Below are 24851 nucleotides of genomic sequence, written 5' to 3' on the forward strand. Positions count from 1 at the left end.
CAAAAAAATAGAAATCATTCCAAGCATCTTTTCTGACCACAATGCAATAAGATTAGATCTCAACTACAGGAGAAAAACTATTAAAAATTCCAACATATGGAGGCTGACCAACACACTGCTGAATAACCAACAAATCACAGAAGAAATCAAGAAAGAAATCAAAATTTGCATAGAAACGAATGAAAATGAAAACACAACAACCCGAAACCTGTGGGACACGGTAAAAGCAGTCCTAAGGGGAAAGTTCATAGCAATACAGGCACACCTCAAGAAACAAGAAAAAAAGTCAAATAAATAACCTAACTCTACACCTAAAGCAACTAAAAAAGGAAGAAATGAAGAACCCCAGGGTTAGTAGAAGGAAAGAAATCTTAAAAATTAGAGCAGAAATAAATGCAAAAGAAACAAAAGAGACCATAGCAAAAATCAACAAAACCAAAAGCTTGTTCTTTGAAAGGATAAATAAAATTGACAAACCGTTAGCCAGACTCATCAAGAAACAAAGGGAGAAAAATCAAATCAATAAAATTAGAAACGAAAATGGAGAGATCACAACAGACAGCACAGAAATACAAAGGATCATAGGAGACTACTATCAACAATTATATGCCAATAAAATGGACAACGTGGAAGAAATGGACAAATTCTTAGAAAAGTACAACTTTCCAAAACTTGACCAGGAAGAAATAGAAAATCTTAACAGACCCATCACAAGCACGGAAATTGAAACTGTAATCAAAAATCTTCCAGCAAACAAAAGCCCCGGTCCAGACAGCTTCACAGCTGAATTCTACCAAAAATTTAGAGAAGAGCTAACACCTATCCTGCTCAAACTCTTCCAGAAAATTGCAGAGGAAGGTAAACTTCCAAACTCATTCTATGAGGCCACCATCACCCTAATACCAAAACCTGACAAAGATCCCACAAAAAGAGAAAACTACAGGCCAATATCACTGATGAACATAGATGCAAAGATCCTTAACAAAATTCTAGCAATCAGAATCCAACAACACATTAAAAAGATCATACACCATGACCAAGTGGGCTTTATCCCAGGGATGCAAGGATTCTTCAATATCCGCAAATCAATCAATGTAATACACCACATTAACAAATTGAAAAATAAAAACCATATGATTATCTCAATAGATGCAGAGAAAGCCTTTGACAAAATTCAACACCCATTTATGATAAAAACTCTCCAGAAAGCAGGAATAGAAGGAATATACCTCAACATAATAAAAGCTATATATGACAAACCCACAGCAAACATTATCCTCAATGGTGAAAAATTGAAAGCATTTCCTCTAAAGTCAGGAACAAGACAAGGGTCCCCACTTTCACCATTACTATTCAACATAGTTTTGGAGGTTTGGGCCACAGCAATCAGAGCAGAAAAAGAAATAAAAGGAATCCAAATTGGAAAAGAAGAAGTAAAACTCTTACTGTTTGCAGATGACATGATCCTCTACATAGAAAACCCTAAAGACTCCACTAGAAAATTACTAGAACTAATCAACGACTATAGTAAAGTTGCAGGATATAAAATCAACACGCAGAAATCCCTTGCATTCCTATACACTAATAATGAGAAAACAGAAAGAGAAATTAAGGAAACAATTCCATTCACCATTGCAACGGAAAGAATAAAATACTTAGGAATATATCTACCTAAAGAAACTAAAGACCTATATATAGAAAACTATAAAACACTGGTGAAAGAAATCAAAGAGGACACTAATAGATGGAGAAATATACCATGTTCATGGATTGGAAGAATCAATATAGTGAAAATGAGTATACTACCCAAAGCAATTTATAGATTCAATGCAATCCCTATCAAGCTACCAACAGTATTCTTCACAGAGCTAGAACAAATAATTTCACAATTTGTATGGAAATACAAAAAACCTCAAATAGCCAAAGCGATCTTGAGAAAGAAGAATGGAACTGGAGGAATCAACCTACCTGACTTCAGGCTCTACTACAAAGCCACAGTTATCAAGACAGTATGGTACTGGCACAAAGACAGAAATATAGATCAATGGAACAAAATAGAAAGCCCAGAGATAAATCCACGCACATATGGACACCTTATCTTTGACAAAGGAGGCAAGAATATACAATGGATTAAAGACAATCTCTTTAACAAGTGGTGCTTGGAAATCTGGTCAACCACTTGTAAAAGAATGAAACTAGAACACTTTCTAACACCAAACACAAAAATAAACTCAAAATGGATTAAAGATCTAAACGTAAGACCAGAAACTATGAAACTCCTAGAGGAGAACATAGGCAAAACACTCTCTGACATACATCACAGCAGGATCCTCTATGATTCACCTCCCAGAATATTGGAAATAAAAGCAAAAATAAACAAATGGGACCTAATTAACCTTAAAAGCTTCTGCACATCAAAGGAAACTATTAGCAAGGTGAAAAGACAGCTTTCAGAATGGGAGAAAATAATAGCAAATGAAGCAACTGACAAGCAACTAATCTCAAAAATATACAAGCAACTCCTACAGCTCAATTCCAGAAAAATAAATGACCCAATCAAAAAATGGGCCAAAGAACTAAATAGACATTTCTCCAAAGAAGACATACAGAGGGCTAACAAACACATGAAAAGATGCTCAACGTCACTCATTATCAGAGAAATGCAAATCAAAACCACTATGAGGTACCATTTCACACCAGTCAGGATGCCTGCGATCCAAAAGTCTACAAGTAATCAATGCTGGAGAGGGTGTGGAGAAAAGGGAACCCTCTTACACTGTTGGTGGGAATGCAAACTAGTACAGCCACTATGGAGAACAGTGTGGAGATTCCTTAAAAAACTGGAAATAGAACTGCCTTATGATCCAGCAATCCCACTGCTGGGCATACACACTGAGGAAAACAGAAAGGAAAGAGACACGTGTACCCCAATGTTCATCACAGCACTGTTTATAATAGCCAGGACATGGAAGCAACCTAGATGTCCATCAGCAGATGAATGGCTAAGAAAGCTGTGGTACATATTCACAATGGAGTATTACTCAACCATTAAAAAGAAAACATTTGAATCAGTTCTAATGAGGTGGATGAAACTGGAGCCTATTATACAGAGTGAAGTAAGCCAGAAAGAAAAACACCAATACAGTATAATAACACATATATATGGAATTCAGAAAGACAGTAACAATAACCCTGTGTACAAGACAGCAAAAGAGACACTGATGTACAGAACAGTCTTATGCACTCTATGGGAGAGGGAGAGGGTGGGAAGATTTGGGAGAATGGCATTGAAACATGTAAAATATCATGTATGAAACGAGATGCCAGTCCAGGTTGGATGCACGATACTGGATGCTTGGGGCTAGTGCACTGGGACGACCCAGAGGGTTGGTATGGGGAGGCAGGAGGGAGGAGGGTTCAGGATGGGGAACACAGGTATACCTGTGGCAGATTCATTTTGATATTTGGCAAAACTAATACAATTATGTAATTATGTAAAGTTTAAAAATAAAATAAAATTTTAAAAAAATACAGAAAAAAAAAAGAAAATGAAGATCATGGCATCTAGTCCCATCACTTCATGAGAAATAGATGGGGAAACAGTGGAAACAGTGTCAGACTTTATTTTGGGGGGCTTCAAAATCACTGCAGATGGTGACTGCAGCCATGAAATTAAAAGACACTTACTCCTTGGAAGGAAAGTTATGACCAACCTAGAGAGCATATTGAAAAGCAGAGACATTACTTTGCCAACAAAGGTCTGTCTAGTCAAGGCTATGGTTTTTCCAGTAGTCATGTGAGAGTTGGACTGTGAAGAAAGCTGAGTGCCAAAGAATTGATGCTTTTGAACTGTGGTGTTGAAGAAGACTCTTGAGAGTCCCTTGGACTGCAAGGAGATCCAACCAGTCCATTCTGAAAGAGATTAGCCCTGGGATTTCTTTGGAAGAAATGATGCTAAAGCTGAAACTCCAGGACTTTGGCCACCTCATGCGAAAAGTTGACTCATTGGTAAAGACTCTGATGCTGTGAGGGATTGGGGGCAGGAGGAGAAGGGACGACAGAGAATGAGATGGCTGGATGGCATCACTGACTCGATGGACGTGAGCCTGAGTGAACTCCAGGAGTTGGTAATGGACAGGGAGGCCTGACGTGCTGCGATTCATGGGGTCATGAAGAGTTGGACACGACTGAGCGACTGAACTGAACTGAAGATGGAGAGTCATCTTGATCATTTTTTATGATGTCATTGATTTTCAGCACTTACTTCTGAGGTTAATTCTAATCAATCACCCAAAATTAATGTAAATGCTTTGTCTAATTCAAACACATATGAAATTTTATTATAGTTCTCCTTGTACTGGTTGCATGAAAATTTAGAGCTAAGTGATTTAAATACATAAACGTCATGATCTTTTCTTCTGTGATAGTACAGTTCACCACCATTTCTAGGACTGCCTTCAATTTTCTAACTTATTCCAATACTTACTTCGATATAATACAAGACACATTATACCTAATTTGGTCCTGAGTATAAAATCTCTACCGTTTTTTCTTTAAATTTTTGAGACATATGAATATTCTTTCTGTATGCATAATTAGAAACTACTTGACCTATATCATCAGTTTTGACCTCAGAATCTCAAGTAGATATTCAGGGAAAATAAATTCAAATGAAATTATAAAATTTCAGCATTTAGTCTGATCTCTTAGCAATAGTTAAACCCTGTATATGCTAATGATACAAGTGCTGATTTCTTAGTGAAATGTGTGATAATTAAGGCCTATTGGAAACAAAGATTTCTGACATTGTCCACTTAAGTATCCATTATCCACCTAACATACTTTTATAAAATACCACATTTGTATGGTACTTTAGATATTTCTCAAGTTCTAGCCAATGTATGTCATATTATCCACATGCATATTTAAAACACTGTAATTTGAAATAAAGAGCAAACAGATTTGCAAATAGGATTTGACTCATGCATCTCACAATACCTGAAATGGTTTACCATTTCATAAACCTATAGTGTGGAAAGCAAATATATAAAGTTTGGTAAATATCCCTAATAGGGTGTAAGAATTTTGCAGGTGTTTGCCCAGGCCCAACAGAGGCTGATGAGTTCTCAAGTTTGAAGGAATTTGCCATTCCATCTTGAGACTTAAAAGGTTTTTTAAATTTTTATTAATTACATTCATTTCATTTCATAACATTTGTACATTTTCTACTCAGAAGGTAACTAATTCAAGTATTAAGTTGGATTTTTCAATATCAAAAAAAAGTAAGGCACTCCAATTTTTGTCTTAAGAGTTAATTAATGTACAGTTAAGGAAGAAAATTATCAGAGAGGTTTAAAGAAATTAAGAAATAGCAATTTTTCTAACAAATGGGCCAAGGACTGCCAGTAACGGATGGCCAAGGGTACTCATTAAAAATGCAGCTCTGTGGGCTGCCTGAACCACGCAGTCAAATTATGAGGGTTAATATCAGAAATTCCTATTTGAGTAAGTGAATATGTACACTATAGTCTGCAAACTATCCACTAAATCACAAATATTTGGATTGAATACTTACTATATGTGGTGACGGTTTAGTGGTTCAGTCATGTCAGATTTTTTGTGACCCTATGAACTGTAACTTGCAAGGCTCCTCTGTTCATGGAATTATCCAGGCAAGAATACTGGAGGGGGTTGCCATTTCCTTCTCCAGGGAAACTTCCCAACCCAGGGATAGAAGCCAGGTCTCCTGTAATACAGGTAGATTCTTTACCAAATGAGCTACCAGGGAAGCTCACTTACTATACACCAGGCACTATTCTAGGTTGGAGATTTTGGCAAACTAAGCATGAAGACCAAATCCAGACTACCACCTGTTTTATACAGTCTGTGAACCAAGAATGGGTTTTAATTTTTAAATAGTTTTAAAAACTAAAAAAAAAAAAAAAAAGAATAACATTTTGGGACAGATAAAGATTTTATGAAAGTCAAAATTTAGTCTGTAAATGCAGTTTTATTGGCACACAGCTACTCTCATTAATTTCTACATCATCTGTCTGCTTTCATGTCACAACAGCACAGATAGTCGCAACAGAGTCAAGTGGTGAACTCATTGGTTTCACACTACTGCTAAGCACAATACAAATAACAGTGACCCAGTTATAACTCAACAGTGTTTCTAGGATCATGCGTGTCACTGTACTGCATCTCATTTTATTTTGTTTATTTATTTATTTTTGTTTGTGGTGGATCTTCATAGCTGCGCATGGGTTTTTTCCTACTTGCGGCAAGCAGGGTCTACTCTTGGTTGGTTCCCCAACCAAGCATTGAACTCACATTCCCTGCATTGCAAGGCAGATGTTTAACCACTAGACCACTAAGGAAGCCCCTAAAAAAGTGGATTTTGAGTGTCATACTTTCAAGGCACAATTGAATGTGGATTATTTTGGTATGGAATTGGATGGTTAATGCATTATGTTTATTATGCAAACATAGCATGGCTTATGCTAACAGAATACAATGTATGTCAACACCACCAGACCAAGTACTCATTTCAATATTTCCAACTTGAAGGAGAACAGAGGTTGGGACAATTAGAAAAGTTAAAATACTTCATCTTAGTATAATTTCTGGAAAAGGCAATGGCAACCCACTCCAGTACTCTTGCCTGGAAAATCCCGTGGATGGAGGAGCCTGGTAGGCTGCAGTCCATGGGTTCACTGGGAGTCGCACACGACTGAGTGACTTCACTTTCACTTTTCACTTTCATGCATTGGAGAAGGAAATGGCAACTCACTCCAGTGTTCTTGCCTGGAGAATCCCAGGGACGGGGGAGCCTGGGGGGTTGCCGTCTATGGGGTCGCACAGAGTCAGACACGACTGAACAGCAACAGCAGCAGACTTAGCAGTACAATTTCTTCACCAAAATGAAGAGTTAAAATGAGCTGCAAGCAAAAAGTTTACATTTGTTAGCCATTCAAGGAAACCTGTTTACTGATGGTCATGTGATTAAATCATGTTTGACACGCTAACTAAACAAACATGTCCAGAGGAAGAAAAAAAGTCTTTAGACTAGTAGTCTATTGGTGAGAATTCTTGGGTAAAGACTTGAGGACGTTGAGAGAAGCATCAATAGCCAATTAAAATACAAGGCACATGATTTTGAATAGTTTTCTCTGACTGTTTATGAATTGACATGTTAAAGCAATTGTCAATATTGATAATATTGAAATGCTCAGCCAGACTGAAGAACTAGCCACTATGAATAGTCTACATTTTAAAATTATAGGCAAGAATGTTCTCAAAGATATTAACAAAATATTAATTCCATACAACATGAAGTGGAATCTGCTAAGATGTTTTAAAACTAATGGTAGTAAAAATGTAAACAGAACAGAAAATGCTTAAGGACAAATTTTAAAAGTTTGTGATGATGCAAAGTATTTAAAGCCCACGATTATTCATCAGCAGGGCTTTGCAGAAAATACATTAATCTACTGTGTAGTTTTGAACCAGCAGTGATGACAGCAAATTTCCTTCACTCTGTGGGCTAACCAATATCATTGGTTCCATGAATTCTTGTTAGAAATAAAAGCTGAATATTCTGACTTGCCCTACACACAATAGCTTATTGTTTTAGCAGTGAGAAAATTTAATTGTAATTTTTTTTTTTTTTAGTTCAGGGTCAAAATGAAATTTTTTCTGAAAGAATTTACCCTCAACCATTATTATCAAACACTGAATGGTCTTAGAAATTAGCTTTTGCTATAGAATTGATTTTGCCTCTTTATGAACTCAGGCTACACTTACAAGTCAAATCAGCACTATCAGAGAAACTTGTACTACAATAAAGGCATTTTGACGAAAACTAACACTGTTTGAATCACAAGTAATATCGAGGCTGCTGAAGTGTCAAAACTGCTGAAGGTTAAAGAAAGGAGTGAGATCTCCATTTGCATACACATGTGTTGTGAATATAGGTTCTGACCTCCAGTAACATTTTCCAACATGATGTAAATCTGAAGGAAATTTCCAGATTTCAAAATTCATTTAAATGTGTAATTAAGGAAATCCTGTATAGCATTCTATTGCAAGTTAATGCAAATATCAAGAGATGACTCTAATAGAATTCTATAAATGCCTTCTAAAAGATGAATACACTCACTTAGTTGAAGTTAGATGCTAATGGATACATATGTCTGAAAGGACATTTTCAAAGATGAAATATCTAAAATCTCATACACATTTTACCAATCATCATTTGTAAATCAGATAAACCTTTACAATCAATTTTGAAGATAGATAACTAATTTTGAACCCTAATTATGTGAAACATTATCAACCTCCCCCAAAAAGGAATTGTATTCTCCTTGTTGGTAGACCTGTATTACAAAAAACTTACTTTATTAGTATTATTTTAAATTTTATCAATGCAAAATTTGTAGAAATTTTTACTCTCTTATGTAATATCCTTGGTTTTTGCCACTGCTCACAACACGTAAAATCTTTACCATACTGATCCTCTCTTTTTCCTTTCAGTTTCTAGGTAGTACTTTATCTTCAAAGGTCTTGTCCTCTGGATATCTTTTCCTCAGTCTATGCTTTTGCCCCCAAATTATGTGCTTGCCCATAGCTCTTTTCACACTGATGCATAAAGTATTCATCTGATCCCCCTATCGGACCACAAGCTCCTATATAACCAACAACTCTGTCATCCATCTATTTATAAATATTGTGTTTTCATATTTATAATACCTGAAATACAGATGCTTCTTGAGTACCCATCTTCTCAGTCAAAGCTGGAACACCATAGACAAGGCACTGAGCTCAACAGAACAACAAAAGTAATTAATATTCACCAGATGTCTTCTGCAGCTTAAAAATAAAAAAGCCTTTCACATTTTATTCTCACAGCAACAGTGTTAGGTATCATTGCTCTTTTTTCACAAGTGAAGGAACAGAGATTGCATTAGGGACGCTAGATCATATAACAAGGAAAGGTTACAGCTAGATTCCGCCAAGCCAGGTCTGTCGGTTATACCTCTGTGCTCTACAAATGCACCTACTAAGCAACGGACGTCCATGAGAACCTGTTACTTTTTTTCTTGGTTTCCAACTTCCTAAATCTAGTCTCATGAACCAGCTTCTACCATGATGTTAATGGGTTCATGTACTGCCACTCATTCTCACTCCCCATAGAAAATATTTTGGCACCAAGAAAGTATTCTAGGGAAGATATATTCCACCAACCATATTCAGGGATTATTGTCATCTGTCCAAGGTTGAAGGGATTAGGAATGAAGCTACCTAGTTCAGTTGGTGGGATTCACCTAAGTAACTTTACACAACTATTCACCATAAGAGCATATATTGACACTGTTACTTATTTTTATTTTTTTATTATTATTTTTATTTTATTTTATTTTTAAACTTTACATAATTGTATTAGTTCTGCCAAATATCAAAATGAATCCGCCAGACACTGTTACTTATAAACAGTAGTAGATGTACAGTAGTAATTTTCTTCCCATAGTTTCAGTTCCCCTAGGTCAAGCACAGCCTGAAAATATTAAATGAAAAGTTCCAGAAGTAAATAATTGGCCTGTGTTAATCTCCCACCGTTCTGAGTAGTGTGATAAATCTTGTGCTCTTCTGCTGGCTGCCCCTGAGATTCATCCCACTGTCTGGTGTCCCCTCCCCCAACACACCCCCCTTGCCTCTTTAGTAACTTAGTATCTATCTTGGTTATTGGATAGATTGTAAACTGTCTTATGTTCAAGTAACCCTTCTTTTACTTAATAATGGTCCCAGATTAGTGACACTGGCAGTTTGGGTATGCCAAAGAGAAGTCTTCAAAAGTGTTTCTTTTAAGTGAAAAGCTAAAAGTTCTTGACTTAATAAGGAAAGAAAATAATTATATGCTGAGGTTGCTAAAATAAATCTATTCATCAAATCATGAAGAAGGAAAAAAAAATTCACTCTAGCTTTGCTGTCACACCTCAGACAACAAAACTTACAATCACAGTGCGTGATGAGTGCTTAGTTTATTAGAGTTTATTGTTAGAATTATTGTTTTATTAGCTATTTTTGTTAATCTCTTACTGTCTAATTTATAAATTAGATTCTAATGTAAGTGTATGTGTATAAGGAAAAACATGTGTAGAGTCAGTTCTATCCACAGTTTCAGGCATCCGTGGAGGCTCTTGGAAGATAGCCCCTGTGGACCAGGGGCAACTACTATAATGTGCAGCCCTTGGGCAAAGTATATAATTGAGACAACAGAATAAAGAAAATTCCAGATCCCAGACCTGTTTGCTAAGAACCCAGGGAAACTCTGCAGCAAAAACAAAACAAAACTAATGACAGCTGCCATTTGTAATATTAGTATTTGTTTCATTATTTGTTTGGGCTTCCCTGGTGGCTTAGATGGTAAAGAATCTACCTGCGATACATGAGACTCAGGTTTGAACCCTGGGTTGGGAAGATTCCCCTGGAGAAGGAAATGGCAACCCACTCTAGTATTCTTGCCTAGGAAATCCCATGGACAGAGGCGCCTGGCGGGCTACAGTCCATCTGGTCGCAAAGAGTCAGACACGACTGAGTGACTAACACTTTTACTTTGTTGATTGAACACATGAACTAGGTAGATAGGCATTTATTTTTCACGCCTGTGAACCCCGGTAAAGGCAAGTTTCTGTTTTAAAATGTGTAAAATTTATATGAAGAAGAAAATGCCAAGATTCAGGGTTAATGCCTGAGTTCTTTCCTCAATTCATGCTATAGAGTCCTCGACTTAGATACACCATCGTCTCCAGACATACTATATACAGGGATCAGATTAGGAATTTTGCACCTTCAGAAGAGGAAGGGGAGGAAGTTCGTGTGTGTGTGTGTGTGTGTGGAGGTGGAGGAGTGTAACACAATAAAGAGACTCTGAGGTAATGGACTGTAATGGAGGGCAGTGAGGTGATGAGGTTTATTCATCCAGACTTCCTCCAGAGCCCCATTCTGAGTGTAGAGGAGACACTCACATGCCCTCAGAAGTTCAGGTCTATTGCAGCCTGTATTCTCAGTACCCTCTTCTGCTCTTTATTAGAAGGGAAGAAAAGTGAAGGAGAACTGAGACAGTATCTACAGTCTGCCTCAGAGAGAGGATGTGCCCCCAGGAAGCATTTCCTCCTTATAGATGTCTCACACAGCAGAACTAAAATATTACTAATGATATAAAAGATTTGCTGACACCAGCCACAGACACACATCAAAGATGCAAAGGCCTGTGACTGCTGTTGTTGTTTGGTCGCTAAATTGTGTCCAACTCTTTTGCTGTCTCATGCATGGACTATAGCCCGCCAGACTCCTCTGTCCATGGGATTCTCCAGGCAAGAATAATAGAGTGGATTGTCATACCCTCCTCCAAGGGATCTTCCTGACCCAGGGATTGAACCCATGTCTCCTGCATTGCAGGCGAATTCTTTACCACTAAGCCACCAGGGAAGCCCTAAAAATAATACCTATGACTTTTTAAAATTTCTAAATAAGCAATACATTTTTACACAAGGCAAATAGTGAAAATGGTACCCCACACCTTCTTACCTGTGTCCCCAGGAACAACGTTTTCATGTGCTGGTACACAGTCCTCTGAAATTCTTCTGTTTACATATGCTGTATGATATAGAATGATATTATTCTACACATATTATTTGCTTCTTACTCTTTTCATTCAAAAATGATCATGGGGACTTCCCTGGTGGTCCAGTGGTTAAGAATCTGCCTTCTGATGCAGGGGGCGTGGGTTCAGTCCCTGGCCAGGGAACACATGCCATGGGGCATCTAAGCCCTTGCACTACAACTTCTGGGCCCGAGTGCCACAACTAGAAAGAAGCCTGTGAGCCACAAGGAAAGATCCTACATGCCACCATCAAAAATAAACAAATATATTTTTTAAATGATTATGGACATCTTTCCATGCATCCATCTTCCATGCGACATTGACCCCTTTCTTTCTCTCCCTTTTTTTCTTTCTTTCTTTTTATGGCTATGTAGTATACCATAGTTTGGTATGGTATAATTTATTTAACTCTCCCTGATATCTGATATCTATTTGGGTTGCCCACAATTTTATAATTTTAAAATAGTCCAGACAGAAAATATTTGAGGAAATTAGATGAAATTTTCTAACAAGATTGATTCCTAAAAACAAAATTTCTGGGCAAAGAATATTTGCAGTTAAGATAAGATTTTTCAAAGTGATTAATATCAAATGTCTACATGAACATTAGAAAAAGATCTGTGAGAAAATTTAAAAGTCCACAAGAATGACTCCTGTCAATATTTACAGATATTTATGGATGCAATTGTGATTTAAAAAATTTAAAGAAAGAACGCATAATAAGGAAGTGTATGCAACCATTAAAAACTGAAAAAATGGAGTAAATAACTTGAAAATCAAGTCCTGTTACCATTCCAATTTTTTTTCACTCTCATAATCTACTTTGCTCTTAAAAACCTATAGTTTTCATAAATCTTTAAGGTTTCATTTCTAAATGTGAGAATAACTTTTAAATATAGAATATATCCTTGAATATAGTAGTACCACAAATCAAGAATACTATATTTATACATTGGAGATATAGAATAGTATGAACTATATTTGAGAACATTTCTTTGAGATGATTCACAATATTTGTATTAATTTTATCTGAAGAAAAACATTATATTGAAGTTGTTACCAAGTCTGCTTAAGATGCCCAAAATACCAAGTATTCTAGAAAATAATTACTTGGATTTCTACAGAAAGCATTTAATTTTTACTGTAGCTACTATGATAGTTCACACATTATATTTATTTTAAATTATAACCTTGCTGAAATGTAAGTTTTCTTTCTTGAAAATTTTTTTTTACCACTCCCAGTTTCAACCACTCAAGTCATCAAAAATTGGGTTCATTTTTTTAAAGCAAGAACTGTAGAAATGGCATATGATGAAAAGCTTTTAACGACTGTTAATGAGAATAAAGAAATTGTGTGGTTTATTTTTCAAGTGCGTGCACGCACTCACACACACAGTAGAGGAGTTGAAAGGAGAGAAAAAAGAGTAAAAGTTCATTGGAACCTGGTGATTTATAGGGAAAGGCCCAGGGGGCTCACATAAAAACCAAAGGGGGGAAGTGGTCGGACATTGGGTCAAATCTCCATTCACATGTTGTGTAATAAAAGGCCGACTGTAGCCTTTCAGCCTTGCTTCTAGTCATAGACAATGGCAATTGCAGAGCAAGACTAATAACAGGATTTAGCATAAATCCACCACAGGAAGTGAACAGTTGTACTGGCAAATAATTAGCCAGGAAACATTTTATAGCAGCATCAGGATGTGTCCGTGAGCTTTCAAACTCTCAATGCATTTGTGATCATGAAAACATAATTAGTTCTCAGTGATTGTAATTTTGTGTGTGTGTTTGTTGTAGGATGGTTCTTTCCCCTGCTCCTTTCTTTTCACAAGCAGGCCTTCTTTTTCCTGTCCTAATTTAGCAGCCCCAGAGAGGGTTTTGAAGTCTCCAGGGAGGGGTTTAGAATGTTCTCTTTTTTCTCCTGCTGATGCTTTTTTATTGCAAGGTGGATGGTGTTTATTTTGCACGGCTAACAAGTGAGTTCAAAGCAACGCGTTGCTCTTGAACTCCTGCCAGACTCCCAAGGCTGAAAGCCCCCCTGCTTGGTGGAGCCGACCTGTACTATCAAAGCCTGACTAATTTGCAAAGGAATGTCAAAATGACTGGTGCACCGCATTTTCCACCACCCGCTTCATTTGACACTTAAAGGAAAGCTAAGTGGGAGTGTAAAAGGAAGGAAATTCATTCAAGGCAGCACACCCAATAATGTGAATTAATTTCACAAGAAAATGGGAGCTCTCAGCTGAGGACTTCCCGTTTTCATCTTCTTTGCTCTTTCTTTGAGTGACTGTTTTAGTAAGGGCTGCTAATAAACATTATGTTTCTGTTCTCACACTCTCTGTATTAAAAGTAAATGCTGTCATTAGAGGTGGCTCTGAAATTCTTTGTGTCAGAGTGTCTGCATGAGGCCACTTCATCTGATTTAGTCACACCAGTTAAAGAGCAGCTCTATGAAGACAAACAGTTGGTCCAGGCGAGTATTTTCCTCCTTTCAACACTCAAAAAAAAAAAAAAAAATCAGATCAGAACCAAAAGATTCATGCTTATGAACAAATATAAATTGTTGCAGGAGGGAAGACTGATAAAACAGATTCCTGGATTGGGTTTTGAAAGCATAATTCAGAGATGATGCTTGGAAATTCTTTTCACCACACATAAGACAGATTCATGCTAAAGCAAAAGTCACAGAGTCAGAAAAAAACAGAATACAAGACTTTGACTTGTTTTAGTCTGATTTTAATTTCTGTGTACTGGTTGCATTTTGTAATTTCAAACTTTATTTAAAACTTATATTGAAAATATAAGGGCTTCCCTCATGGTAGAGTGGGTGAGAATCCACCTGCCAACGCAGGGGATACAGGTTCGGTCCCTGGTCTGGGAAGATTCCACATGGCTGCGGGCAGCTAAAGCCTCACAATGCATCACAATGAATGAACCCGAGCTCTAGAGCCCATGAGCCCCAACTACTGAGCCCATGTGTCTAGAGCCCGTGTTCCACGACAAGAGAAGCCACCACAATGAGAAGCGTGTGCACCGCAACAAAGAGTAGCCCTCACTTACTGCAACTAGAGAAAGCCTTTGTGCAACAAAAAAGACCCAGCGAGACCAGAAAGAAGGAAGGAAAAAGGGAAGAAAATACGGCATTGGCATATTCTTCCTAAGTAAGATTATCTATGAATCACTCATTTCTCCCAGCACTGACCTTAGAACTTTATTAATGTCTGTGATTGTTTTCCCAGTGAGTTTCCAGAATTTATATAAATTGCCATCAGCATCACCTAGGTAAATAGCGGCCTCACCTTCAAAACCATCTTCTTGCTTGAGTCTTTACCACCCTCTTCTTATCACTCCAGTACTCTTGCCTGGAAAATTCCATGGACTGAGGAGCCTGGTAGGCTACAGTCCATGGGGTCACAAAGAGTCGGACACGACTAAGCGACTTCACTTCACTTCGATTCTTTACAGTTACCCTCTACCTAACACTGAACTCTGTATCCCAATGTGCAATTAAAAGTGAACCTTATCTCTGCAATCAGCATGTGAGATAAGGGAATTCCCTGGTGGTCTAGGGGTTAAGACTCTGTATTTTCGCTGCCTTGGTCAGGGTTCAATTCTTGGTCTGGGAACTAAGTTCCCACAACCCAACTTCCCCCACCCCCACCCCCCACCAGCCAGGGGTGGGAGGAGGCGGGAAAAAGAGAATGTAAAGCAATCTAGAGGGAAAGCTTCTGCCAGTGCCTCAGTGGCTTGGAAGTGAGTTACTGAGGAATGGGCATGCTATGCTGCTGCTGCTGCTAAGTCGCTTCAGTCGTGTCCGAGTCTGTGCGACCCCATAGACGGCAGCCCACCAGGCTCCCCCGTCCCTGGGATTCTCCAGGCAAGAACACTGGAGTGGGTTGCCATTTCCTTCTCCAATGCACGAAAGTGAAAAGTGAAAGTGAAGTCGTTCAGTCGTGTCCGACTCTTAGCGACCCCATGGACTGCAGCCCACCAGGCCCCTCCGTCCATGGGATTTTCCAGGCAAGAGTACTGGAGTGGGGTGCCATTGCCTTCTCCGGGGCATGCTATAGCTGCCTACAAAATGAGTTTATGTCAAACTGAGAACCATGCTGCTATTGGAAGAGGGTGGAGTCGGAGAAACCCAGGTTTGGATTACAACTGAAGTACTTACTAGTGAAGTGAGCAAGACTAATTAATGAAGCTTTCAAAGTCTTAGCTTCCTCCTGTACACTGAGGCTAATAATAGCACCTACCTTGTGGTTTATTGCTCTCAGAGCTGTAAATGTCAAATAGTAAGCACTCAAGAAATGCTAGCTATTGCAAAACCATAGCAGCTTGGAAATGACATGCTGCCAGAATCAGGAGTCTCCTTAAGTGGGCTTAAAAAATAAGCATCACCTTATAGGAACAGGAATATAGAAATGAGCCAGGATCCGGGTTTGGTATACCGAGTCTTCAATTCGGTCTTGGCAATGCTCTTGGCTCTCTTCTCTGAGTTAGTTTTGTCCTCCCTCTGGATCCCTTCATGGCGGCAAAGTAGCTGCCAATGACAACTGGGATAACCATCTTCTTTGTTCAAGTCCAGCAGAAGAGACAGAAGAAGGAAAGAACTTCCTCAACCATGAAATAAAACTCCCTGCAGCATGACTCCCCTCAGCTCTGTGTCCATCACATGTGACATGAGGGCAGTCACCAAGTACCCTAAAAACCTTAAGCCTAGTTTCCTGGTTCAGCTTAGTTTCTATCAAGGGGGAAGAGACATCAAAGATACTACACTAGAAAGAAATTCAGTAATTCATGCAGCAAATATTTTTAGTACCTATACTGAAAGGCTAGAATTGAGGGCCAGTTTCTTCTGATTTCAAAGTCTGAAGGCACCATTTACTGTGTCTCTTCTTCATCTGTTAATACTACCTTTCTGATAGAACTTTTAAAGTTAGATAAATTAAAACCTGTAAAGTATTGCAAACTGCCTTATACTTACTAAGAGTAGTATAGCTGTTAGCTTTTCTTATTACCTTGTACTGGGCCCTATGCTGGGGTTTCTTTTACATGTTATCATCATGAAATTTAACTTTCTAGTTATTGCTGTTGTTCAGTCGCTAAGCTGTGTCTGACACTTGGCAATCTACAGCACATCAGGCTTCTCTGCCCTTCACTATTTCCTGGAGCTTGCTCAAACTTATGTCCATTGAGTCAGTGGTGCCATCCAATCAACTCATCCTTGGTTACCCCCTTCTCCTCCTGCCCTCAGTCATTCCCAGCATCAGGGTCTTTTCCAGTGAGTCAGCTCTTTGCATCAGGTAGCCAAAATATTGGAGTTTCAGCTTCAGCATCAGTCCTTCCAATGAATATTCAGGATTGATTTCCTTTAGGATTGACAGGTTTGATCTCCTTGTAGTCCAAGGGACTCTCAAGAGTCTTCTCCACAGTTTGAAAGCATCAGTTCTTTAGCACTCAGCCTTCTTTATGGTCCAACTCTCACATCCATACATGACTACTGGAAAAACCATAGCTTTGACTAGATGGACCTTTGTTGGCAAAATAATGTCTCTGCTTTTTAACACGCTGTCTAGTTTGGTCATAGCTTTTCTTCCAAGGAGCAATTATCTTTTAGTTTCAAGACTGCAGAAACTGTCTGCAGTGATTTTTGGAGCCCAAGAAAATAAGATCTGCTACTGTTTCCATTGTTTCCCCATCTATTTGCCATGAAATGATGGGTCCTATCTAGTAGACGGACATAAGGCCTATAAATAAATAAGCAGAATAAAGTGTTGCAATGGCATAATTAAATTTTGGCCATGCACAGAAGGGTCAGAGGGAAAAGCAATCAATTGGTTTAGATCAGGGGTAACCTTTGATTTGAGACTTGAATGAAGATTAGGTATCTGCTGGGTAAGTTAGGGCATAGAAAAAGGTATTCTAAGCAGAGGATGTTACACGAACAAAAACATAAAGATGTGAAATAGAAAGGGATCTTAGGGTGACTGAGTATTAAAGCTGAGGGAAGAGGAAGGAAGAGAGGGGAAAAGAGCTGTAAAAGGTGTAACTGGAAGGCCACACTGAGGGAGTGTTTTGCTAAAGAGATTGTCATCTACCACCACCCTCCTTCATCCTTAAATACCAGGAAACCAAGGGAATTTTTAAAGCAGGAATGTGACCCAATCATATTTGCATAAAGAAAAATTCAGTATGGATGGAGTTTTGTGACCACGCTTAGGGAATGGAGAGAATGCTAAGGTGCTGCTAAGTCACTTCAGTCGTGTCCGACTCTGCGCAACCCCATAGATGGCAGCCCGCCAGGCTCCCCTGTCCCTGGGATTCTCCAGGCAAGAACACTGGAGTGGGTTGCCATTTCCTTCTCCAATGCACGAAAGTGAAAAGTGAAAGTGAAGTCGCTCAGTCGTGTCCGACTCTTAGCGACCCCATGGACTGCAGCCTACCAGGCTCCTCTGTCCATGGGATTTTCCAGGCAAGAGTACTGGAGTGGGGTGCCATTGCCTTCTCTGATGGAGAGAATAGGGCACTACTAAAATTTCAAGTAAGTGATGGTGGTAGTTTGGACTACTCAGGAGGTAAAATCAACCATTAATGACAGATTAGATAAGGATGGTGGAGAAGGAAATGGCAACCCACGCCAGTGCTCTTGCCTGGAGAATCCCAGGGACAAAGGAGCCTGGTAGGCTGCCGTCTGTGGGGTCGCACAGAGTCAGACACAACTGAATCGACTTAGCAGCAGCAGATAAGGATGGGGGAGAAGGGGTTAAGAATGATGCCCACGTGATACTGAAAAGGAATAAGATCAGGAAGATCAAAATGTCGTTTTGGAGCCACGTTAAATTTTTGGTGCCTTTGGGAATCAAATGGGCTTTCCAGGTGGAGCTAGTGGTGAAGAATCTGCATGCCAATGCAGGAGACAAGAGAGACTTGGCTTTGATCTGTGGGTGGGGAAGAGCCCTTGGAGGAGGGCATGGCAACCCACTCCAGTATTCATGCCTAGAAAATTCCACGGAGAGGAACCTGGCTGTTTACAATCCATGGGGCTACACAGAGTCAGACACGAGGGGAGATGTCAAATAGACAATCAAGTGATGGCAAATACACCCATATCAAATAAAAGTCTGAAACTCAAAGGAGAGGTCTGGGCTAGAAACATGTTTGTGAGTCAATTTTCCATAGCTAGTAGTTGAATTCTTAACGCATAGTCAAAAGAGCAGTAGAGAAAGGAGTATGAGGCAAGAAAGGTGTCTACACTGAGGAACTAAAACTTTTAATTAATGGCGAGTAGAAGAGAGTGAATCTGTTAAAGGTCAGTAAAGGAGCAGCTAGAGAGGTATGAGAAATATGAGGGCAGTTAGAAGGAGTTAGGTTAACAGAAGAACTTTGAAGGGCAGTTAGAAGGAGTTAGGTTAACAGAAGGACTTTGAAGATTATCAACAGAAAAACATGGAGGAATTGCCATCAGATCATTATAGAAGTCAAGAGACAAGAGAATTTAGACAAGAATTAATTGGTAAAGAGCTTTTAAATATCATACCTAGCACTTATTTTGTGTCAGACATTTCTTCAAGCACTTTAGATGGATAGCTCATTTAATTATCCAGCCATCCTAGGAAAATCATATTTGCAAACATGAGCTCCACTCTACAGATGAGAAAACTGGTCCCCATGATCACTTGCCCATGATCACAGCTTCTAAGACAGAATTTAGCCCCAGCCACATCTAATTCTAGAGTCTGAAGTTATTGTTTCTCTGTTACTGCTAAGAATCCTATGATGTGGGCACTAAGGTTTTGGTGACCTTTGCCATAATGTCTTCTCTGCTGACTTACAGGCAGAAGCTTAGGGTATAATGTGTTAAAAAAAAAAAAAGCTCAGGTGGCAAAGAAATGAAGACAGTGACTAATTTTAACAGCTAACAAATGGAAACATCACAAAAGATTGGAATGTTATTAAGTATAGTAAGAAATGACAGTGTGACGAAATATGAAAAAGCTGTTAAGTTAAAGCTTTTTTGAAGGAAGCTAACTGACTTAGATTCACTTTGTAATGTGTGTGTTAGTTGCTCAGTAGTATCTGACTCTTTGCAACTCCCTGGACTATAGCTCCCCAGGATCCTCTGTCTATGGACTTCTCCAGGCAAGAATACTAGAGTGGGTAGCCATTCCCTTCTCCGGGGATCTTCCCAACCGAGGGATCGAACCTGAGTCTCCTGAATTGAAGTCAGATTCTTTACCATCTGAGCCCCCTTAATAATACCAAAATGAAAAAGTAGAATAAAAATGACATATATGAAGTGACCCCAATTATTAAAAACCATTTTGTATGAAAGAAATTTCATGATATGTCAAAAATGATTGTTTACTCTGAGTGGAAAAATTTTGAGTGATTTCTTATATTCTTTAAATGTGTGTATAACTTCTAATTTTCTACAGTGAATATGTACAATTTTTATAATCAGAGTGATGAAAGTTACTTTGCCAATTTCTTTTTATTGAAGTTCTGTGTTAATTATGCAGATGACACCACCCTTATGGCAGAAAGTGAAGAGGAACCAAAAAGCCTCTTGATGAAAGTGAAAATGGAGAGTGAAAAAGTTGGCTTAAAGCTCAACATTCAGAAAACGAAGATCATGGCATCCCGTCCCATCACTTCATGGGAAATAGATGGGGAAATAGTGGAAACAGTGTCAGACTTTATTTTTTGGGGCTCCAAAATCACTGCAGATGGTGACTGCAGCCATGAAATTAAAAGACGGTTACTCCTTGGAAAGAAAGTTATGACCAACCTACATAGCATATTCAAAAGCAGAGACATTACTTTGTCAACAAAGGTCCGTCTAGTCAAGGCTATGGTTTTTCCTGTGGTCATGTATGGATGTGAGAGTTGGACTGTGAAGACGGCTGAGCGCCAAAGAATTGATGCTTTTGAACTGTGATGTTGGAGAAGACTCTTGAGAGTCCCTTGGACTGCAAGGAGATCCAACCAGTCCATTCTGAAGGAGATCAGCCCTGGGGTTTCTTTGGAAGGAATGATGCTAAAGCTGAAACTCTAGTACTTTGGCCACCTCATGAGAAGAGTTGACTCATTGGAAAAGACTCTGATGCTGAGAGGGATTGGGGGCAGGAGGAGAAGGGGATGACAGAGGATGAGATGGCTGGATGGCATCACTGACTCAATGGAGGTGAGTCTGGGTGAACTCTGGGAGTTGGTGATGGACAGGGAGGCCTGGTGTGCTGCGATTCATGGGGTCGAAAAGAGTCGGATACGACTGAGCAACTGAACTGAAGTGATACTTTATTTGATCCTTGTAAAGATGTCCTTGAGATTAACTAGGAAAATATGTTTTTCTATTCAGTTTATGAAGAGTAAAAATTACCTGTTTTTTCTATGACACATTTATTTCAGGAAATAGTTAACATTATTTAAAATTCACCAGTTACAACTTAAGCATCAGCTCTGTTCAAAGTTCACATAGATGCAATAGCTCATCTTTACTATGCAGGATAAAGTGTGATTGTGAATAATAGGTAAAGTCTAATTTCACCATCTCTCATCAATTAAATTCCCTTGGCTTAAGTTCACCTAGTAATAAAGAGTGCCTGTAGAGTTGTTTTCCCAGCCTTCTTCCAAATATACTTATTCCTTTAAACCATTGCAGGGGCTGTTTCTCTCAAGATTTTAGCTTCTTGGGAAAGAATTAACATTTCTACATATACTTCCAAAAATCAACCCCTGGTGTAAACTGGTCTCTTCACAGCAATCAAATACCTAATTTAGTCATTGTTTTCATATATACTCATCCACAGAATTTTACTGAATTTATTCCTGCCACATTCAATTCAGTAAACAATTATTACATGCCTTTTATGTGTCAGCAATGGAATAACAAGATGAAAAAGGCAATGGATTATCTTTTTAAAAGCTCACACACATGTCAGCAAATGTGAACATGTATGTAGAAGTACACACACACACACACACACACACAGTTGAATTGGGAATGGTGAGAATTCAGGAGCCAGGGGAAATTTCACAATGTAAAATGGCGTCCACGTGATTCTTGGCAGCTGAATAGTAGTTCATCATGCAAACAGGGTCATGAGGGATATTTTAGTGAGTTCAAGATCGTGAGCAAGGATGTTAGATATGTAAAAATGCATGATGTGTGCAGGAGATGGTGGTGAGTTTGGTGAGATCTTCCCTTGTGGGCACAAGCGAAGGTGTTGTGTGAGGTAAGCACCCCTCATAGTTTCATGTTACAAAGTGAGGTTTATACACTGAGCAGTGAAAATGAATTACTAGTCTTTAATACCAAATCAGATGATTATAAATTCGATTTTTATCATGGAAAGAAAATTCTAGTGGCACTAGAGGAAACTGGGAATGATGCTGAAAACTCAGCTTCTCTGTACACCAGTGCTGAATCAAATCTCAGAGACAGTTTTGGGTGAAGAAGAAAAGGATAGATTTACTAAGTTGCCAGGCAAAGGGAGCCACAGCAGGCTAATGCCCTCAAAATGTATGTCCCAGCGGAGAAGTTTCATAGTAATTGTTCAAAGAGGGCATAATCTGATGGACATTCTTCTGATGGGTTGGTTGATGATGTGGTCCAACTGAGTAAGCATCCCTCTTAGTTTCATGTTACAAAGAGATATATATGCTTGTGAGCAGTCTACCATCATTAATCATTAATTTCCCCCACCTAGAGGGCTTCTCTGGTGGCTCAGCTGGTAAAGAATCCGCCTGCAATGCAGGAGACCTGGGTTCCATCTCTGGGTTGGGAAGATCCCCTGGAGAAGGGAAAGGCTACCCACTCCAGTATTCTGGCCTGGGGAATGCCATGGACTGTACAGTCCACTGGGGTCCCAAAGAGTCAGACATTACTGATTGACTTTCACTTCACTTCTCCCACCTGGAGGGGCTTTCAGTATCTTCAAAACAGCTCAAAGATATTGTGTGTATCCACTGATGGGGAACCAGGACCTTGCCCCAGTGCTGCTCTAGACTGTTTGTTTCTCCCTAGTCTTGCATCCCCTCCCTTCCCTAATTAACAACTGCTTGAATCTGCCCGCTGGAACTCAGGGAAGGTCATGGAGGCTGAATAAAAGCTGTGGGCTATAATCAAAGGAAAGAGGGACACAGAAAGGCTTTGTGCTCAGGGGCCCCACAGGGCCCTGCTGGGTATCAGGAATGGAGTTTTCCCAAGACTCTAGGAGAAACAGATAGTAAAGATGTGAAAGAGGTTCCTGACATGGAATAATGTAATAAAAGGGACCCCTTTGAAAGACATTTCTTTGGATGAATAAGGGCAAGGGAGAAGTTAAGGGTGGTACTGCTCTCTTCTCAGAGAAAACCGCCACTCACAGGGTCAGCTGCCACACATCAGTTGATATCTTCCAGACATACATCTACAGAACAGACACATATTGCCCAGCATCTGACTATTATAACCACAACAGTCCCATTAGTGCTTCAAAGTCAGCAGGTTGGATTTGAGTAGAAATTGTAAACTTCCCCTCTCAACACATTTCTCATCTATGCTCTATTGCTCAAAAGGTAGCCCCTCCCAGGGATCATTTGTGAGTCCTTTCTCTTACCTCCTCTTAATCAGCAAGTCTGGTTGAGTTTCATCCTTGAAATTTTTTTTCCCCCCAAATCTGTCCTTGTTTTTCTGTCAGTATTATCACTACCTCCAAGTCATTCATTTCCTTAAACACAACTACCTTTGCTCCTTTCAATTCATTAAAAAAAAAAAAAAAAATAGAAAACTGCCAATTAAATCTCCTAAGGATTCTTTTTCATTTCACCTGTTTCAGGCCATCATCATTTCTCATCATTTAGTACTTTATTGCTTTGTAACTGAACTGACCAGTTCAGTTCCTTAGCAGTTTTCACCTGGTCTGCTAAGGCACCCAAAGCTGGGTTCTCTGCTTTTCACTCCATCCTTCTTCCATTCCTTCCCCCAAGCAAGCCATTGAAAAACAGATCTGCCTGCATCACGCTTCTGCTTATTATGTTTCCCTCTCTCTGTCACCTACACCATGAAGGTCTCAAGCTTTAGCTGGGCTGACCATGCCCTCTAAGCAGCCTCCACCTCCTCCTTCCCACCACCAACTCCCCCCACTCCTGGTTTCAGTAAGTAGCTCCTAATTACATACATGAGCATAACCATAAATACAAGTTACCGAAATCAAGGCTATTTAGTCATTTCCCGTTCTTTTATGCACAACCTGTGGTTCTTCAATACCTCTAATTATTGAATTAGAATATATTACCACATTCTCCAAGTCGCACACAGTAGTCAAGTATTCTTGGATAATGATAATTACAAATGTAATTCTTGGGGGCTCTGTATTGAGATAGTTAAACTTTGATAACATTTCCACAACTGAATTACAGAACAATTATTATGTCTCAAGCTAAATCTGATTCATTTTCAACCTTGGCAAATAATAATTAACAATAATGATGATAATCGGTACGATGTATTGAAGACTGACAATGCCCCAACTGTACGTAGATAGATACTACATCTGCATTATCTCAACAGCTCTCTAAGTGTGTATCACTGTCCCCATTTTACAGATGAATAGATTCAATCTCAGTGAGGCTCAGACTCATCCCTAACAGTGGTCCCCAACCTTTTTGGTCCCTGGGATTGATTTCCTGGAAGATAAATTTTCCGTAGACTGGGGGTGGTGGGATGGTTTTGAGATGATTCTAGTACATTGTATTTATTATGCACTTTATTTCTAATGTAATGCTGCCACCAATCTGACAGGAGGTAGTGGTCAATGGCCTGGAGGTTGGGGATCCCTGTTCCCCAAAACAGTAATGTTAAAGTAAAGACTGGCCACAGATCTCTGATTCGAAGGCTCATTCTCTTATTACCATGCTGCTGCTGCTGCTGCTAAGTCGCTTCAGTCATGTCCGACTCTGTACGACCCCATAGATGGCAGCCCACCAGGCTCCCCCATCCTTGGGATTCTCCAGGCAAGAATGAGAGTCCTGGAGTGGGTTGCCATTTCCTTCTCCAATGCATGAAAGTGGAATGTGAAAGTGAAGTGTGAATGAGTGTGTGAATGTGAAAGAGTCATGTCTGACTCTTAGCTACTCCATGAACTGCAGCCTACCAGGCTCCTCCGTCCATGGGATTTTCCAGGCAAGAGTGCTGGAGTGGGGTGCC

The sequence above is a fragment of the Bos indicus x Bos taurus genome, chromosome 12 (genome assembly GCF_003369695.1).
Source record: "Bos indicus x Bos taurus breed Angus x Brahman F1 hybrid chromosome 12, Bos_hybrid_MaternalHap_v2.0, whole genome shotgun sequence".
NCBI classification, from domain to species: Eukaryota; Metazoa; Chordata; class Mammalia; order Artiodactyla; family Bovidae; genus Bos; species Bos indicus x Bos taurus.